The sequence below is a fragment of the Balaenoptera physalus genome, assembly GCF_965194825.1.
Source record: "Balaenoptera physalus genome assembly, chromosome: 15".
NCBI lineage: Eukaryota > Metazoa > Chordata > Mammalia > Artiodactyla > Balaenopteridae > Balaenoptera > Balaenoptera physalus.
This window is the reverse complement of record NC_138894.1, coordinates 27,035,596-27,054,687: the sequence shown is the minus strand read 5'-3', so window position 1 is coordinate 27,054,687 and position 19,092 is coordinate 27,035,596. Positions and strand designations below refer to the sequence as shown.

The following is a 19,092-nucleotide window of genomic DNA, read 5'->3' as shown; positions in this document are numbered from 1 at the left end:
CATCAAACTCAATAGTGAAAGACTTTTCCTCTATCCTGAAGAAGCAGGCAAGTATGCCCTCTTTCACCACTCCTATTTAACATAGTACTGGAAGTTCTAGCCAGACCAGTTAGGCAACAAAAAGAAATAAAAAACATCCAAATTGGAAAAGAAATAATATTATCTCTATTCGCAGATTATATGATCTCATATGTAGAATACCCTAAAGATTCCACCAAAAAAAACCTGTTAGAAGTAATAAATAAATTCAACAAAGTAGCAGAGTACAAAGTCAACACATACACACACACTCACACACAAAATTCTAGCTATACACTAACAGTGAACAATATGAAAGGAAATTATGAAAATTATTAATTTATAATAGCATCAAAAATAATGAAACACTTAGGATTAACTTAACCAAGAAAGTGAAAAATGTATACAATGAATACTACAAAACATTGCTGAAAGAAATTGAAGAAGGTATAAATAAATAGAATACATCCCATATTCATAAATTGGAACACTTAATATTGTTAAGATGTTAATATTGCCCAATAAAATTTACAGAATCTATGCAATCCTTATCAAAATTCCAAAGAATTTTTTTTTCTTTTTGCAGAAACATAAAAACCCATCCTAAAATCCATATGCAACCTCAAAAGAACCTGAACAGCCAAAACAACTTTGAAAAGGAAGAACAAAGATGGAGAACTCATACTTCCTGATTTGAAAACTTAATATAAAGCTAAAACAATTAAAACAGTGTTGTAGTGGAATAAAGACAGACATACAGAAAAATTAAAAAGAATAAAGAGCCTGAAATAAACCCATGCATATGTAGTCAAATGATATTTTACAAGGGCATCAAGACCATTCAATGGGGAAAGGATAGTATTCTCAAGAAGTGGCACAAGGAAAACTGGACACCCAAAAAAAAAAAAAAAAATGAAGTTGGAACTTCACCTAACACCATATACAAGAATTTTTTTTAAATGTTTCAAAGACCTAAAAGTAAGAACTAAAACTATAAAAGTCCTAGAAGAAAACATAGGGCAAAATCTTCACAACTTTAGAGTTGACAATGATTTCTTGGACATGGCACCAAAGGGAGAGACAACAAAACACAAAATAGACAAATTGCACTTTATGAAAATTTAGAATTTTGTGCATCAAAAGACAATATCAACTGAGTAAAAAGGCAACCCACAGAATGGGAGAAAATATTTACAAATAATCTATCTGTAAAGGGATTAATATTCAGAATGTATAGAGAATTCCTAAAACTCAACAACAGTAAAATGAACTGCTCAATCAAAAAATCAGCTAATGATTTGAATAGACTTTTCTCCAAAGACATATGCAAATGGCCAATAAGCACATAAAATGTTGCTCAACATCACTAAGGAAATGCAAGTCAAAACTACAGTGTGGGGGAGACCTTCAAGATGGTGGAGGAGTGAGATGTGGAGACCGTCTTTCCCCACAAATACATCAGAAATATATCTACATGTGGAACAACTCCTACAGAACACCTACTGAATGCTGGCAGAAGACCTCAGATTTCCCAAAAGGCAAGAAACTCCCCACGTACCTGGGTAAGGCAAAAGAAAAAAGAAAAAACAGAGACAATAGAATAGGAACAAGACCTGCACCACTGAAGGGAGCTGTGAAGGAGGAAAAGTTTCCACACACTAGGAAGCCCCTTCACTGATGGAGACGGGGGTGGTGGTGGGGGAAGCTTCAGAGCCACGGAGGAGACTGCAGCAACAGGGGTGCAGAGGGCAAAGCAGTGAGATTCCTGCACAGAGGATCAGTGACAACCAGCACTCACTAGCCTGAGAGGCTTGTCTGCTCACCCGCCGGCTAGGATGGGTGGGGGCTGGGAGCTGAGGCTCGGGCTACAGAGGTCAGATCCCAGGGAGAGGACTGGGGTTGGCTGTGTGAACACAGTCTGAGGGGGCTAGTGCGCCACAGCTACGCAGGAGGGAGTCTGGGAAAAAGTGTGTACCTGCCTAAGAGGCAATAGACCATTGTTTCAGGGTGTGCAAGGAGAGGGGATTCAGAGCACTGCCTAAACAAGCTCCAGAGACGGCTGCGAGCCATGGCTAACAGTGCAGACACCAGAGACTGGCAAGAAACGCTAAGGCTGCTGCTGCAGCCACCAAGAAGCCTGTGCACAAGCACAGGTCACTATCCACACCTCCCCTCCAGGGAGCCAGTGCAGCCTGCCACTGTCAGTCCCGTGATCCAGGGACAACGTCCCCAGGAGAACACAAGGCATGCCTCAGGCTGTTGCAATGTCACTGCGGCCTCTGCCCCTGCTGGCTTGCTCCGCATTCCATACTCCTCACTCCCCCTACCCTGAGTGAGGGAGAGTCCCCTAATCAGCTGCTACGTTAACCCCGTCCTGTCTGAGTGAAGAACAGACACCCTCAGGCAAACTACACGCAGAGGTGGGGGCAAATCCAAAGCTGAACCCCAGGAGATGTGCAAAAAATAAGAGAAAGGGAAATCTCTCTCAGCAGACTCAGGAGCAGCGAATTAAATCTCCACAATCAACTTGATGTACCTGCATATGTGGAATACCTGAATAGACAATGAATCATCCCAAAATTGAGGCAGTGGACTTTGGGAGCAATGATATATATATATATTTTTTTCGTTTTTCTCTTTTTGTGAGTGTGTATGTGTATGCTTCTTTGTGTAATTTTGTATGTATAGCTTTGCTTTTACCATTTGTCCTAGGGTTCTGTCTGTCCGTTTTGGGGTTTTTTTTTTAGCATAGTTTTTAGTGTTTGTTATCATTGGTGGATTTGTTTTCTGGTTTTGTGGCTCTCTTCTTTCTCTCTTTCTTTCTTGAATTTTTTATTTTTAATATTTATTTTTTATGTTTTACTTTAATAACTTTATTTTCTTTCTTTCTTTCTTTCTTTCTTTCTTTCTTTCTTTCTTTCTTTCTTTCTTTTTTTCTCCCTTTTCTTCTGAGTCATGTGGCTGACAGGGTCTTGGTGGCTGACAGGGTCTTGGTGTGCTGGCCGGGTGTCAGGCCTGTGCCCCTGGGATGGGAGAGCCAAGTTCAGGACACTGGTCCACCAGAGACCTCCCGGCTCCACATAATATTACATGGCAAAAGCTCTAGCAGAGATCTCCATCTCAACACTAAGACCCAGCTCTACTCAAAAACCAGCAAGCTAGAGCAATGGACATCCTATGCCAAACAACTAGCAAGACAGGAACACAACCCCACCCCTTAGCAGAGAGCCTGACTAAAATAAAAATAAGGTCACAGACACCCCAAAACACACCATCGAATGCGGTCCTGCCCACCAGAAAGACAAGATCATGCCTCATCCTCCAGAACACAGGCACCAGTCCCCTCCTAAAGGAAGCGTACACAACCCACTGAGTGAACCTTAGTCATTGGGGGCAGAAACCAAAAACAATGGGAACTACGAACCTGCAGCCTGCAAAAAGGAGACCCCAAACACAGTAAGTTAAGCAAACGGAGAAGAGAGAGAAACACACAGCAGATGAAAGAACAAGGTAAAACCCACCAGACAAAACAAATGAAGAGGAAATAGGCAGTCTACCTGAAAAAGAATTCAGAGTAATGATAATAAAGATGTTATAAAATCTTTGAAATAGAATGGAGAAAATACAAGGAACGTTTATCAAGGACCTAGAAGAACTAAAGAGCAAACAAACAATGATGAACAACACAATAAATGAAATTTAAAATTCTCTAGAAGGAATCAATAGTAGAATAATGGAGGCAGAAAAACGGATAAATGACCTGGAAGATAAAATAGTGGAAATAATTAACACAGAGCAGAATAAAGAAAAAAGAATGAAAAGAATTGAGGATAGTCTCATAGACCTCTGGGACAACATTAAATGCACCAACATTTGAATTATAGGGGTCCCAAAGGAAGAAGACAGAAAGGGAGTGAAAAAATATTTGAAGAGATAATAGTTGAAAACTTCCCTAATATGAGAAAGGAAATAATTAATCAAGTCCAGGAAGCACAGAGAATCACATACAGAATAAATCCAAGGAGAAACATGCCAAGATGCATATTAATCAAAATATTAAAAATTAAACACAATGAAAAAATATTAAAAGCAGCAAGGCAAAAATGACAAATAACATACAAAGGAACCCCCATAAGGTTAACAGCTGATCTTTCAGCAGAAACTCTGCAAGCCAGAAGGGAGTGGCAGGACATATTTAAAATGATGAAGGGGAAAAACCTACAACCAAGATTACTCTACCCAGCAAGGATCTCATTCAGATTTGATTGAGAAATTAAAACCTTTACAGACAAGCAATAGCTAAGAAAATACAGCACCACCAAACCAACGTTACAACAAATGCTAAAGGAACTTCTCTAGAAAGGAAACACAAGAGAAGGAAAAGTTCTACAATAACTAACCCAAAACAACTAAGAAAATGGTAATAAGAACATACATATCGATAATTACCTTAAATGTAAATGGATTAAATGCTCCAACCAAAAGACATACAATGGCTGAAAGGATTAAAAAAATGACCCATATATATGCTGTCCACAAGAGACCCACTTCAAACCTAGGGACACATACAGACTGAAAGTGAGGGGATGGAAAAAGATATTCCATGCAAATGGAAATCAAAAGAAAGCTGGAGTAGCAATTCTCATATCAGACAAAATGGACTTTAAAATAAAGACTGTTAAAAGATGCAAAGAAGGACACTACATAATGATCAAGAGATCAATCCAAGAAGAAGATATAACAATTGTAAATATTTATGCACCCAACATAGGAGCACCTCTCAATATATAAGGCAAATGCTAACAGCCATAAAAGGGGAGATTGACAGTAATACAATCCTAGTAGGGAAATTTAAAACCCCACTTGCACCAATGGAAAGATCATCCAAAATGAAAATAAATAAGGAAACACAAACTTTAAATGACATATTAAACAAGATGGATTTAGTTGATATTTATAGGACATTCCATCCGAGAACAACAGAATAAAATTTCTTCTCAAGTGCTCATGGAACATTCTCCAGGATAGATCATATCTTGGGTCACCAATCAAGCCTTGGTAAATTTAAGAAAATTGAAATAGTATCAGGTATCTTTTCCAACCACAATGCTATGAGACTAGATATCAATTACAGGAAAAAAATCTGTAAAGAATACAAATACATGGAGGCTAAACAATACACTACTTAATAACCAAGAGATCACTAAAGAAATCAAAGAGGAAATCCAAAACTACCTAGGAACAATTGACCATGAAACACGACTACCCAAAAACTATGGGTTGCAGCACAAGCAGTTCTAAGAGGGAATTTTATAGCAATACAATCCTACCTCAAGAAACAAGAAAAATCTCAAATAAACAACCTAACCTTACACCTAAAGCAATTAGAGAAAAAAGAAAAAAAAGAACCCCAAAGTTAGCAGAAGGAAAGAAATCATAAAGGTCAGATCAGAAATAAATGAAAAAGAAATGAAGGAAACGATAGCAAAGGTCAATAAAACTAAAAGCTGGTTCTTTTGGAAGATAAACCGTTATCCAGACTCATCAAGAACAAAAGGGAGAAGACTCAAATCAGTAGAATTAGAAATGAAAAAGGAGAAGTAACAACTGACATGGCAGAAATACAAACGATCATGAGAGATTACTACAAGCAACTATATGCCAATTAAATGGACAACCTGGAAGAAATGGACAGATTCTTAGCAAACCACAACTTTCCGAGACTGAAAGAGGAAGAAATAGAAAATATAAACAGACCAATCACAAGCACTGAAATTGAGACTGTGATTAAAATTTTTCCAACAAACAAAAGCCCAGGACCAGATGGCTTCACAGGCAAATTCTATCAAACATTTAGAGAAGAGCTAACACCTATCCTTCTCAAACTCGTACAAAATATAGCAGAGGGAGGAACACTCCCAAACTATTCTACAAGGCCACCATCAACCTGATACCAAAACCAGATAAAGATGTCACAAAGAAAGAAAACTACAGGCCAATAACACTGATGAACATAGATTCAAAAATCCTCAACAAAATACTAGTGAACAGAATCCAACAGCACGTTGAAAGGATCATACACCATGATCAAGTGAGGTTTTTTCCAGGAATGCAAAGATTCTTCAGTACACGCAAATCAATCAATGTGATACACCATATTAAAAAACTGAAGGAGAAAAACCACATGATCATCTCAATAGATGCAGAAAAAGCTTTTGACCAAATTCAACACCGATTTATGAAAATAACCCTCCAGAAAGTAGGCATAGAGGGAACTTACCTTAACATAACAAAGGCCATATATGACAAACTCACAGCCAACATCGTTCCCAATGGTGAAACACTGAAAACATTTCCTCTAAGATCATGAACAAGACAATGTTGCCCACTCTCACCACTATTATTCAACATAGCTTTGGAAGTTTTAGCCACAGCAATCAGAGAACAAAGAGAAATAAAAGGAATCCAAATTGGAAAAGAAGAAGTAAAGCTGTCACTGTTTGCAGATAGCATGATATCATACATAGAGAACCCTAAAGATGCCACCAGAAAATTATTGGAACTAATCAGTGAAGTTGGTAAAGTTGCAGGCTACAAAATTAATGCACAGAAATCCCTTACATTCCTGTATACTAACAACAAAAAATCAGAAAGAGAAATTAAGGAAACACTCCTATTTACCATTGCAACCAAAAGAATAAATTACCGAGGAATAAACTTACCTAAGGAGAGAAGAGACCTGCATGCCGAAAACTATAAGAAACTGATGAAAGAAATTAAAGATGATAGAAACAGATAGCAAGATTTACCATATTCTTGGACTGGAAGAATCAACATTGTGAAAATGACTATACTACCCAAAGCAATCTATCGATTCAATGAAATCCCTATCAAACTACCAATGGCATTTTTCACAGAGCTAGAACAAAAAATTTCACAATTTACATGGAAACACAAAAGGCCCCGAATAGCCAAAGCAATCTTGAGAAAGAAAAACGGAGCTGGAGGAACCAGGCTCCCTGACTTCAAACTATACTACAAATCTACAGTACTCACCACAGTATGGTACTGGCAGAGAAACAGATATATGCATCAATGAAACAGGATAGAAAGCCCAAAGATAAACCCACACACATATGGTCATCTTATTTTTATAAAGGAGGCAAGAATATACACTGAAGAAAAGGCAGCCTCTTCAATAAGTGGTGCTGGAAAAACAGGACAGCTACATGTAAAGAATGAAATTAGAACACTCCTTAACACCATACACAAAAGTAAACTCAAAATGGATTAAAGACCTAAATGTAAGACCAGACACTATAAAATTCTTAGAGGAAAACATAGGCAGAACACTCTATGACATAAATTACAGCAAGATCCTGTTTGACCCACCACCTAGAGAAATGGAAATAAAAACAAAAATAAACAAATGAGACCTAATGAAACTTAAAGCTTTTGCACAGCAAAGGAAACCATAAACAATACAAAAAGACAACACTCAAAATAGGAGAAAATATTTACAAATGAAGCAACTGACAAAGGACTAATCTCCAAAATTTACAAGCAGCTCATGCAGCTCAATATCAAAAACACAAACAACCCAATCCAAAAATAGGCAGAAGACCTAAACTGACATTTCTCCAAAGAAGATATTCAGACAGCCAACAAACACATGAAAGAATGCTCAACGTCACTAATCATTAGAGAAATGCAAATCAAAACTACAATGAGGTATCAACTCAAACCAGTCAGAATAGCCATCATCAAAAAATCTACAATCAATAAATGCTGGAGAGGTTGTGGAGAAAAGGGAACCCTTTTGCACTGTTGGTGGGAATGTAAATTGATACAACCACTATGGAGAACAGTATGGAGATTCCTTAAAAATCTAAAAATAGAAGTACCAGATGACCCAGCAATGCCACTACTGGGCATATACCCTGAGAAAACCATAATTCAAAAAGAGTCATGTACCACAATATTCATTGCAGCACTATTTACAATAGCCAGGACATGGAAGCAACCTAAGTGTCCATCAACAGGTGAATGGATAAAGAAGATGTGGCACATTTATGCAATGGAATATTACTCAGCCATAAAAAGAAACAAAATTAAGTTATATGTAGTGAGGTGGATGGACTTAGAGTCTGTCATAAGTCAGAAAGAGAAAAACAGATACCATATGATAACACATATATATGGAATCTAAAAAAAAAAAAAAAAAGTTTATGAAGAACCTAAGGGCAAGACAGGAATAATGACACAGATGTTGATAATTGACTTGAGGGCACGGGGAGGGTTAAAGGGAAGCTGGGACAAAGTGAGAGAGTGGCATGGACTAATATATAATACCAAATGCAAAATAGATAGCTAGTGGGAAGCAGCCGCATAGCACAGGGAGATCAGCTCAGTGTTTTGTGAACACATATTTGGGTGGGAGAGAGAGAGTGGGAGGGAGACTCAAGAGGGAGGAGATATGGGGATATATGTATATGTATAGCTGATTCACTTTGTAATAAAGCAGAAACTACCACACCATTGTAAAGCAATTATACTCCAATAAAAATGTTAAAAAAAAAATCTACAATGTGATAGTACCTCATGCCCATTGGGATGGCTACTGTCAAACAAACAAAGACAAAGAAATTAAGTGTTGGAAAAGATACAGAGAAATTGGAATCCTTGGCACTGCTGGTAAGAATGTTAAATGTTACAACCACTGCAGCAAACAGCATGACAGCTTCCTAAAAATGGAAAATAGTTTTACCATATAATTTAGCAATTCCTTTTCTGGGCATATATTCAAAAGTATTAAAAGCAGTCTTGAAAAGAGATGTGTACACATATGTTTGTAGCAGCATTATTCACAGTAGCCAAAATGTGGAAGCAACCCAAATTCCACTGATACATACAATGGAATATTATTCAGCCTTACAAAGGAAGGAAATTCTGGCATTTGCTACAACATGAATGAACCTTGATGACATTATGCTTAGTGAAATAAGCCAGTCATAAAGAGACAACTCTATGATTCCACTTATGTGAAGTACTTAGAGTAGTCAAAATCCTAGAGACAGAAGTACAATGGTGGTTGCTAAGTACTGGGAGAAGGAGGTCATAGGGAGCTATTTTTTAATGGGTATAGAATGTCAGCTTTATAAGATGAAAAGAGTTATAAAGATGGATGACGTTGACGATTGCACAACATTATGAATGAGTTTAATACCACTGAACTGTACACTTAAAAATGGTTAAGATAATAAATTTTATATTATATATAATTTACTATAGTTATTTTTTTAAAGAAGCCAAACAGAAATTCTCAAACTGGAAACTAAAATAACTAAAATGAAAAACTCACTAGGTCGTTTTAATAGCAGATTTGAGCAGGAAGAAGAAAGAATCAGCAAGCTTGAAGATAGGTCAATTGAAATTATCCTGTCTAAGAGGCATGTGGGACATAATCATCACATTAACATATACAAAATGCGAGTCTCAGAAATAGAGGGGGAGAGAGAAATGAACAGAAAGAATATTCAAAGAAATAATGGCTGAAAACTCCCCATATCTGATTAAAAAAACATGAATATACACATCAAAGAAACTAAACAAATTTTAGCAAAGTTAAACTAAAAATATTTATGCAGACACATTAAAATCAGATTGTCAAAAGTCAAATACAAAATGAGAATCTTAAAATCAGCAAGGGATATGTGATTGTCACATACAAGTGATTCTCAGATTAATAGTCAACTTTGCATCATAAACCATGAAGGACAGAAAAAAATGGGACAGCAGTTTTAAATTGCTGAAAGAATTATCTGTCAACCAAGATTTCCATATCCAGAAAAATTCTCCTCCCAAAGTGAAGGAGGTATAAAGACTTTCCAAGATAAACAAGAATGAAGTTAGATTCCTACCTTGCATGATACACATAAAATTCTCTCAAAATGAATCAGATACCTAAATATAAAACTTAGAACTATAAAACTCTTAGAAAAGAATATAGGGTTAAATTTTTATGTCCTTGGATTTGGCAATGGAGTTTTATATATGACACCAAAATCATGAGCAACAAAAGAAAAAAAAAAGAAAAACAGATAAATGGACTTCATCAAAATTTAAAACTTTTATGTGTCAAAGGACATTATCAAGAAAAGTAAAAAAAAAAAAAAAAACAACCTAAATAATGGGAGGAAATATTTGCAAAATCATGTATATAATAAGTGTCTAGTATCTGGAATATATAAAGTATTCATGACTCACGAACAAGAGACAAAAAGTTAAATTAAAAAATTGGCAAAGGACTAAAGTAGATATTTCTCCAAAGAAGATATACAAATAGGCAATAGCACAAGAAAAACTGTTCAATATTAGGAGTCAATAAGGGAATGCAAATATAAACCACAATGAGCTATCACTTCACACCCACTAGGATGACTATAAGTTTTAAAAATTGAAAATGTGTTCAAAAGGATATAAAGAGATTGAACGTTTTGTACATTGCTGATGGGTATGTAAAATAATGCAGCCACTAACAAAGCAGTTTGGTAGTTCCTCAAAAAGTTAAATACAGAATTATTATGTGACTCAGCAATTTTCTTCCTGTATATAAACCCTTAAAACTTTAAAATAGGAACTTAAACAATTACTTGCACATGAATGTTCATAGCAGCATTTCTCACAACAGCTGAAAGATGGAAACAACAAAAAATCCATCATCTGTTGAACAGATAAAATATTATATATATATATATATATATATATATATATATATATATATATATATATATATATATATGGAATATTTTCAGCCATAAAAGGAATGAAGTGATGATATGTGCTAGTACATGAATGTACCTCAAAAGCATTTTGCTAAGTAAAAAAATAAGTCAGACACAAAACATCACATATTGCATAATTTCATTAATATAAAATATTAAGGATATTCAGAAATATTCAGAGATAAAAACCAAATTTGTATTTTCCGGAAGCAAAGGGGTGGGGGAAAAGAAAGTGACTGCTTACTTGATATGAGATTTTTCTTTTGAGGTCATGAAAATGTTTTGGACCTAGATAGAGGTGATGGTCACAAAGTGAACGTATCAAGTGCGATTGAATTGTACACTTTTAAATTGTTGATTTTACATTACTCCTTTATTTTACTTCAATTTTAAAAACACAATGTTTTAAATATTTTATGACACAAAAATTCTAACCATGCATGTTGTTAACAGAATATGGATTAGGACGTTATGTGTGTATTTGTATACCTGTGTCTCAGATTATATACCCTATAGGACAGAGGGTTTTTGTTTTTTTTTTTAAATCTGTTTCGTTTACTACTATATTGCCAGGAACTGAACCTGACATTAGTATGCACACAAAAACATTTGTTGAATGAATGAATAAATCTGTGAATTGATGGAAGATAAAGAGACAGACAATTTAGGTAAACACCAAAATGCCTGTTGCTATCTCTCAGGGAACTGTGGATGGTTTTTATTTTCTTCTACTTGCTTTTTTGTACTTTTCTAAAATTTAGTTCCTTTACATAAATATGTATAATTTTGTAGTGAAAACTGATTAACAACAAAAGTCTTTTAAAAGGAATCGAGGTTTTTAAATTAAGGATCCACAGAATTCAGCCCCTTCCTCTTCCAGTTAAATAAAAAAACAACAACTAAAGAGGCAGATTCCAGCTATATATTTTAGCAGCACATAATACAAAACAGCCAATAAATCCTTCATGAAAGACACTGAAAATAATTTTCTTTGGGCACTACTAATAATGTCTTAGTGCTCCAAATATGAAGCAGTTATTTCTTTCGAGAAGAAAAAAAACTAGTGATGAATAGTAAACCTTTTCTAGTAGAGAGATCTCTGATATAAAAACAATAACAGAATTTGATGATCATGTCATCATTGTGCACACAAATTGCTGAAAATATAAAACAGCAAAAGCAAGGTCAATAGAAATTAACATACAGTTATTCAGAGCCCCAAGCAGGCAGATTAATGGGCTACTTAATAAAGTACAAGTCTGTCAAAGCTGGCTGTTTAATGAACAATTATAGCATCCCAGATATTAGAGAAAGGATGGAAGACAGCATAGTATTTTGGAACTCATAATGAGTCCGGATATAATGAAATCTACTTCAGTAATGAGATGACAATAGACCTGAAACATGGATCCCTGAAGCAGTGATGAGTTAACCTTTAAAAATCATTTGTGAGATCTAGTTAAGAGAAAGAGGTGAAAGCTCAGATTCTTTAATCTCATTAATTGGAAATTCCACTGCACACACTAAAAATCAGGTTCATTACAACTGGAAGCCTCAACTATATAGGAATAAAAATTGTCTTTACCAGGATATTATTTGAAACTAAACTCAGGAATTTAAATTAAGGAGGAAAGAGCCTTAAACATTCATGTTCACTGGGAAAAAAATAGATTAAAGCAACATTCTGGACTGGTTTCATTTTATCAGAATTTACTTTTCTACTTCAGCTGGAGGCTGTCATATATCTCTAGAGAAATCATTAATGATGTATTTGGAGTTCTAATAAAAATTTAAAATGAGAATATAACAGGAGCTCCCTGTGCATGATGACAATTAATGTCAACATGTTTAATATGACATTATCTTTCCACATCTGTACTGAAATGGCCAAATATAATAGGAAAATCCAAAATATCATCTAGAGGTTTTAATTGCAAGCAATAGAAAACCTGAAATTTATTGGAAGGATATTAAGTCACACACAGAATCACCAGGTATCCTTAAGGTCATACTTGGAAAACAATTGGAATTAAGAGCAACTATACACTATGAGATCTATCCAGTGCCACTCTCATTAAATGCTAGATATTCTAGCTTGCTCCACTGATGCTAATGTGCAGGATACAGGATGTCACCTTATGCACTGTTGCATCTGGAAAGCTGATATTGCTGCCATCACCACCATCACCAAAATTGAGTTTATGATATTTCCACATCTATGTATCACTAACTCCCATGTCAGGTTCAGAGTGTGTCTCTAAACGTTAAGGCTTAAATCCTTTGCCTGCCCTTTTGGTGCAAGAAAGGGTGTTTTCTCGGTTTCTATAGGGGACAGGTGATTCTGGTTCCCATGAAGACTTAAACACAGTTGCCAAACATAAAAGGATATTCCAGTGATGAACGGGTAAAAATTATTAATGTTACCTACAATCTAAAACTTTGGTTATTCAACATCAATGTATGTTTTTTGCACTTCAAAACAATGATCTTGCTTATCACAATTCAACTATCTCATATTGCAAGCAAAATACCTCACCTTATCACCAAAAGGAGGCATCCAAATCATGGTATGTGTTGTGTCACCATTATCTGTGGGAGATTTGTGTTTCCTTACTTTGGCCTGAATACCACCTGTATATAGGCAAACTACTGACTAAGTCATACAGGTAGCCAAACCCATTTTATTCAACAATGGGTAAAATGAGAGAAATTAAAAAGAAAAAGTCTGTCTCCCAACACACATACACACATGTATGGGAAGGAAGAAAACATATTTATAGTATAATATAGTCCTTAATTCTGGGACTACTCATGAGAGAATTTATTATTTCCCTTATCTAATAACAACTAAAGATTACTTCTGTTTTCACCAAGCACCTAAACTGATCAGAGATCTGTTTACAGTGGGATAGACCAAGCCTTCAGTCCTAACAGATCTGAACCCTTAGTGGTTCCACCTGTGTAGCGTTGCAGCGGTCTTATATTACTGTTACTCTTGAACCTAGTAGTAAAAACATGTACCCTAGGGCATCCCATGGGTGCCATCTGTGCTCCCCTTTGACTCCACAACACAGATGCAACCCAATTGCCCCTTGATATTTAAAATATATCACCTGGACAACATAATAACACCTTTCTGGGGTCTTATGTATAAACTGACCTCAGAACAACAAAGTGGCCCTGTAACAGACTTACTCAGCTTCCAATTCAGGGGAAATATTGTTATGTCTTTAGTGGAAATATTCTCCATAAGCATTAAAATTTCTGAACAGAGTTCAGAACAGAAGCAAGAATTTTACAAATAAAACCTGAGGGCTAATCATGAAATGTTCTACCCTGTAGATATCAGCCTTCTCTAAACGTCCCTCCCAAATACAGTAGACTTCAGACTGGCAAAAATATTTTGCTTTTCATTTTATCTCAGGTAAAGAGCATATATACATGTACCAAAAGTACCCGCATACTTTCTGCTACCCAAAACACAAAGCCCTAGTTGACAATGCAGGTGTTTGAATCAGACAGCACTGGGTTAATTTTAGTCAAGCCAGTTACTGGCAATGTGATCTTAGACAAGTCACAATATCCTTTGAGTTTTAGTTTTCCCATCTGTAAAATGGAGATAACACCAACTATTCATGGATGTTGATTTCTTTTTCTTGTAATAAGATTATATAGTTAAAGTTCTTAGCACATTGCCTGCTAATGTGAGTGCTTGATTCATAGAAGAAGAGGTAATATTTAAAATATTTTGCACATCATAGTCACAAATCAATTAAAGCAGATTCAGGTTGTGATGTTAGAACAAGGTCTTGGGGGTCTGGCATCATCCCTTTTGATAGCAGACATTAGGGAGGTTCAGGGAAGGGGCTGGGACATCAGGAGCCATGTGAGGAGCTCTAGGGCAGCCGTATTTTACTAACCATGTAGGAGTATTCAGTGCTATATTAACTGGTGCAGCTAGAGTATAATAACTGATAACCAGCCTCTCATTAGAGACACGTAGTAGTAACAGGGATGGTGAGGGTGGTAGTGGGAGCTGTAATAAAACATTCTCTTAGTAAGGATAAGCAGAAAGAGATGAATCATCTAACACATGAAAAGCTAAGAAAAAACATAATGGGAGTAGGATAAAAAAAGAGGACAGTCATAACTTGAATGCAAATGATGTTCTTGAAATTTCAAAGCAGTACAGTTGTTCAGTAGTTTTTAACTGAATAAAAATGTGACTCATTATTCTTGGAAATAGGAACACTCCATAAAGTTTGGGGTTTTCTTTATGAAACAATTAATTTTTAAGGGAAATTTAATTCCGTTTGCCAGTGTTTTCTTCTAGCCAAATAGAAAATTCTTACCAAGAGTTAATTATATTTCATTTTCTAAAATGTGTGAGAAAAGAGGAAAACAGTTTCTGAGCCATGTGTTCTGCTGCACAGAAGAAAATAATACTCATAATCAACTTTCAATGTTAGTTTTTATACGTTTATATTTTAAAACAATAGCTATAATTAAAGATGTATTCTTCTCTTGAGAGACTATATTTCAAGTCACATTTATTGAGCATCTACTACCTATTAGGTAGACAATGGGGTACTGTGATTGATAGATCATGGTGTTTGTTAGGGAAACCACCATTTCAGCTCAATGACGTCCAACATGATAGACCAGACCCCGGGCTATCTCTCTGAACTCCTATCAATTCCTCCTTATTTACTATGTTCCAGAAAGATAGTTTTCCAGTCACTGGAGGAGGCCTAGCTTATAGTTGCCTTAAGGTCTTTGCATTTACTCTGTCCTCCCTCTGGAATACTCTTGTCATGACTGTCTTCTTTTCAACATTTACCTGAAAAAAACCACCTTCTCAGAGAGGCCTCATATGACAATCGTAGCTAAAGTAGCAACAATCCCCCAACTGTAACACTCTATCTCATAACCTTGTTTTGTAGACACTTTTAAGAGATACTTACCATTATCCAAAATATTTATGCTTATATATTTATGATTTACCCTTGAAATAAAAACTCTAGTAGGCCAAGATTTTGTTGTGATATCCTTAGTAATATGAACAGTTCTTGGCACATAGAAAGGTTCATAAATAATTATTTAATAAAAGTAGTGACACAAAGCAAAACTAAATCACTTGATTTCCAGCTATGTAAGTTTTGAGATTGTTTGAATTTTACACCACATTAGAAAAAGGTTAACTGCCATTGTATGCATCAAGTACTTGAAGAAACAAACATGAAGCTATCCTTGGGAATGGTATGTGTGGCTATTCCATGTGAGTTCTTTGACTATACTACTACATCTCAGTAGTAGATAGGGCTTGTATTAAAACAATTAAATATAAGCCTCAATTATGTTTCTTAGAATTTTCAACATTTTAGAGACCTGTTCCTGAGACCTTGAACTAATTTGCACTCATCTATTAATTATGGTGCCACTGTATGCAATCCCATGCTGTGAGGTTGTGATAATAATGGTTTATTTAATTTTTAAATCCAGTGTTCAAAGGGGAAACAAGCATTTTTCTCCTCTGGCTCCTTGTGGGGAGATAAAATGACTCAAGGGATGAAAGAACAGTAGATCAAATGTGAAACCACACATCTAAAGCTAGAGGAAAAAGTCAGAAAAAGAGATAGCCAGATACCAAATTTTAAAAAGAGAGATATTTATATTAAAGAAAGATAAGAAAAAAGGGGAACCAGTTCTGCTGTATAAACTTTTCCACAGCTCATAGAAATACAAAAAAATTATGCATTTTAATATTTAACTAGCAAATCATTGTCATTTAATTGCTGACACAATTTTAAAAGATTGTGCACATAATAACAATATTTAAATAACAGGTAAATGATAGAAAATAAATATCTCAAGTACAATAACAAGAAATGTAATATGCATAAAAATATCATAACAATAAATGAGAGACATATATAGAAAGAATAACAATACCCTATTGATGTCAATAAATTAAAAGGATTTGCTTGCTATTATTACTGAAGAGTATGAAATATGTGAAATATATGAAAATGAAACCCACATTAGTTGAGTTTAATTCAATTCAAGTTAAAATCCTAATTATGCATTTTTTATAAAGTTTTACAAAATTATTCTAAAATTCCTCCAAATTCAATATTAAAATGGGTGGTAATTCTCTCTGAAATAATTTTTATGTAATTTATTCCAGGGAAAATATTTATGATTGATTTTGGAAAAAAATGATTGAAAATTTAAAATTGGAAGAAAAATATAAAGACTACATGAAGGCTAGTCTTAAATAATATAAAAGTTATCTATGCAGTTAAGATAATCTAAATAATATGATTCTGGCAATTGGAAAACTAAATAAGGAAATTGAACAGAAAGCCTAGAAATAAACCAGAATATATAACTATTTAGTATATGAATGAGATGGTATTAAATACCAAGTTAGCATTAAATAACCAAGTTACTCTATAAATGGTGTCAAACTAATTGACCAGTTCTTTGGGGAGAGGAAAGATGTTTACCTCACTTTGTGCATCAACATAAATTTCAAAATGATTAAAGAATTAATAGTAAAACACTAATCCAAAAATATTACTAGACTATAAATGTTAATATAGAATTTAATCCAGAGAAGGCCTTTCTATACGTGACACCAAAGGTAGAAATTATAAACAGTATCGATAAGTTAAAATCTTCCTCATCAAAAACATACAACTAAAAGACAATGAAAAAAAATTAGAAAAAAAAAGTCATTCAAAATTAACTAACCTTTATTCTTTTGTAGAATTCATAAAGCTTGCTGTAAAATATTAAAACAATTTGTAAAAGTATAAAGAAATCAAGAAAAATTACTTTCAAACACACAGATTATTACATAGTTAGTATTTTGATAAATTTCCTTTCAAATATTATCTTCTCTGCATTGATATACATCAAATTGCAAGAATATAACTTTTCTTTTTAGATATGTTGTTCTGATAACCTACTTTTTCCAAAAAATATATTTTGGAACAATTATTTATATAGCATTTACATTGTATTAGGTATTATAAGCAATCTAGAGATGATTTAAAGTATATTGGAGGATGTGTGTAAGTTATATGCAAATACTATACCACTTTACCCTTTTTATAAGGGACTTGAGAGTTCCTGGATTTTGGTATCTGCGGGGAGTCCTAGAACCAATCCCACACAAACACCAAGGGGTGACTGTGTATATTATTCCATCATACAACTTGTACTAAAATTCAATTAATCAGTCCCTTTTCTTCTATTATAATATGTGTAATTATTTCTTAACATTTTCTTCCTTGCTACATAGTGAGTGTCCTGACAACAGAGGTGGTCTCTGTCATTTTTTCCTGCTGTAATCCCAGCGCTCATTGTGGGACCAAGCTAATGCTGAGTTCTCTAAAAGTAGTTATTGGGTAAAAGGATAGAGGTAGATTAAATATGTAAGGCTACATAATTTTGAAAACAAAATGGAGACTCTATATAGTCCGTGGGGACCAGTAACAGGATTTAAAACCCAGATTTTTTAAGAATGAGTGGTAAAGATAACAGGTGATAGAAAAATTATGGGAATTGTTCTCATCAAACCATGTGACCATGAACCTGACTTCATTATACCCTTGATGAAACTAAGGGACAAAGTAAGTTTTGTTAATTAATTTATATCTGTTACTAATAAGATAAATTACATATTGGTTTTTCATCTGGGGTCAACCATGTAGCTAAGGGAATTAATACACAAGGACTCCACAATTTTGGCAAAATAATCTCTTTTTTTGAGTTCCTCACAGTGGAACTGGCTAAGGAGAAGGAGCTCACTTTGAAGTCACTAGCTGACCCATCACCATTTCCCTACAGAAACTTCAAGACAGTCAAACATTAATGTACAAAGATTGTATAGCAGAGTTACTAATAATAGAAAAATGATGGACAAAGCCTACATAAACAGTGATAAAAGAATGGTTTAATCAAGTCTGTGATTAGCAATGTCTAATCATAAAATGAGGAAATGGTGACTAGTTTTCTGTCTCTAGAGCTCCTCAAACTATCTGTGGTGTAGATTTTTTTTTTCAATTTCTAATTTATTTCAGACTTATGTTTTATAAAATACAATTAAAAATTTTCAGCAATATCAAATTGCTGTAAATTTTCTTAGTGTTTCCCCTGATATTCTGTACTTATCCGTTTGTGGACCAATTACAAACAGTTCAGAAACTGTCATCAGTCCATGGACCACACTTTGTGTAGCACAGTTTTATACAACTTTGGTAAACATGCTCATTGATTCAAA

The 19,092-nt window shown here is 34.7% G+C and overlaps 2 long non-coding RNA genes across 2 annotated transcripts in view; one reads left to right on the top strand and one right to left on the bottom strand.

Moving 5' to 3' along the window:
- Positions 1 to 2,625: 2,625 nt before the first annotated feature.
- Positions 2,626 to 3,073, bottom strand: LOC309644417. Its single transcript, XR_014254412.1, has 2 exons — positions 2,985 to 3,073; positions 2,626 to 2,938 (listed from the first exon to the last, which is right to left on the bottom strand). It is a non-coding gene; the product is annotated as an uncharacterized lncRNA (long non-coding RNA).
- A 2,308-nt stretch (positions 3,074 to 5,381) lies between these two features.
- LOC309644423 overlaps positions 5,382 to 19,092 on the top strand; it is a 256,968-nt gene continuing 243,257 nt past the window's right edge. Inside the window, exon 1 of the long non-coding RNA XR_014254418.1 lies at positions 5,382 to 5,433. This is a non-coding gene — a long non-coding RNA (uncharacterized lncRNA). The remainder of the gene's footprint in view (positions 5,434 to 19,092) is intronic.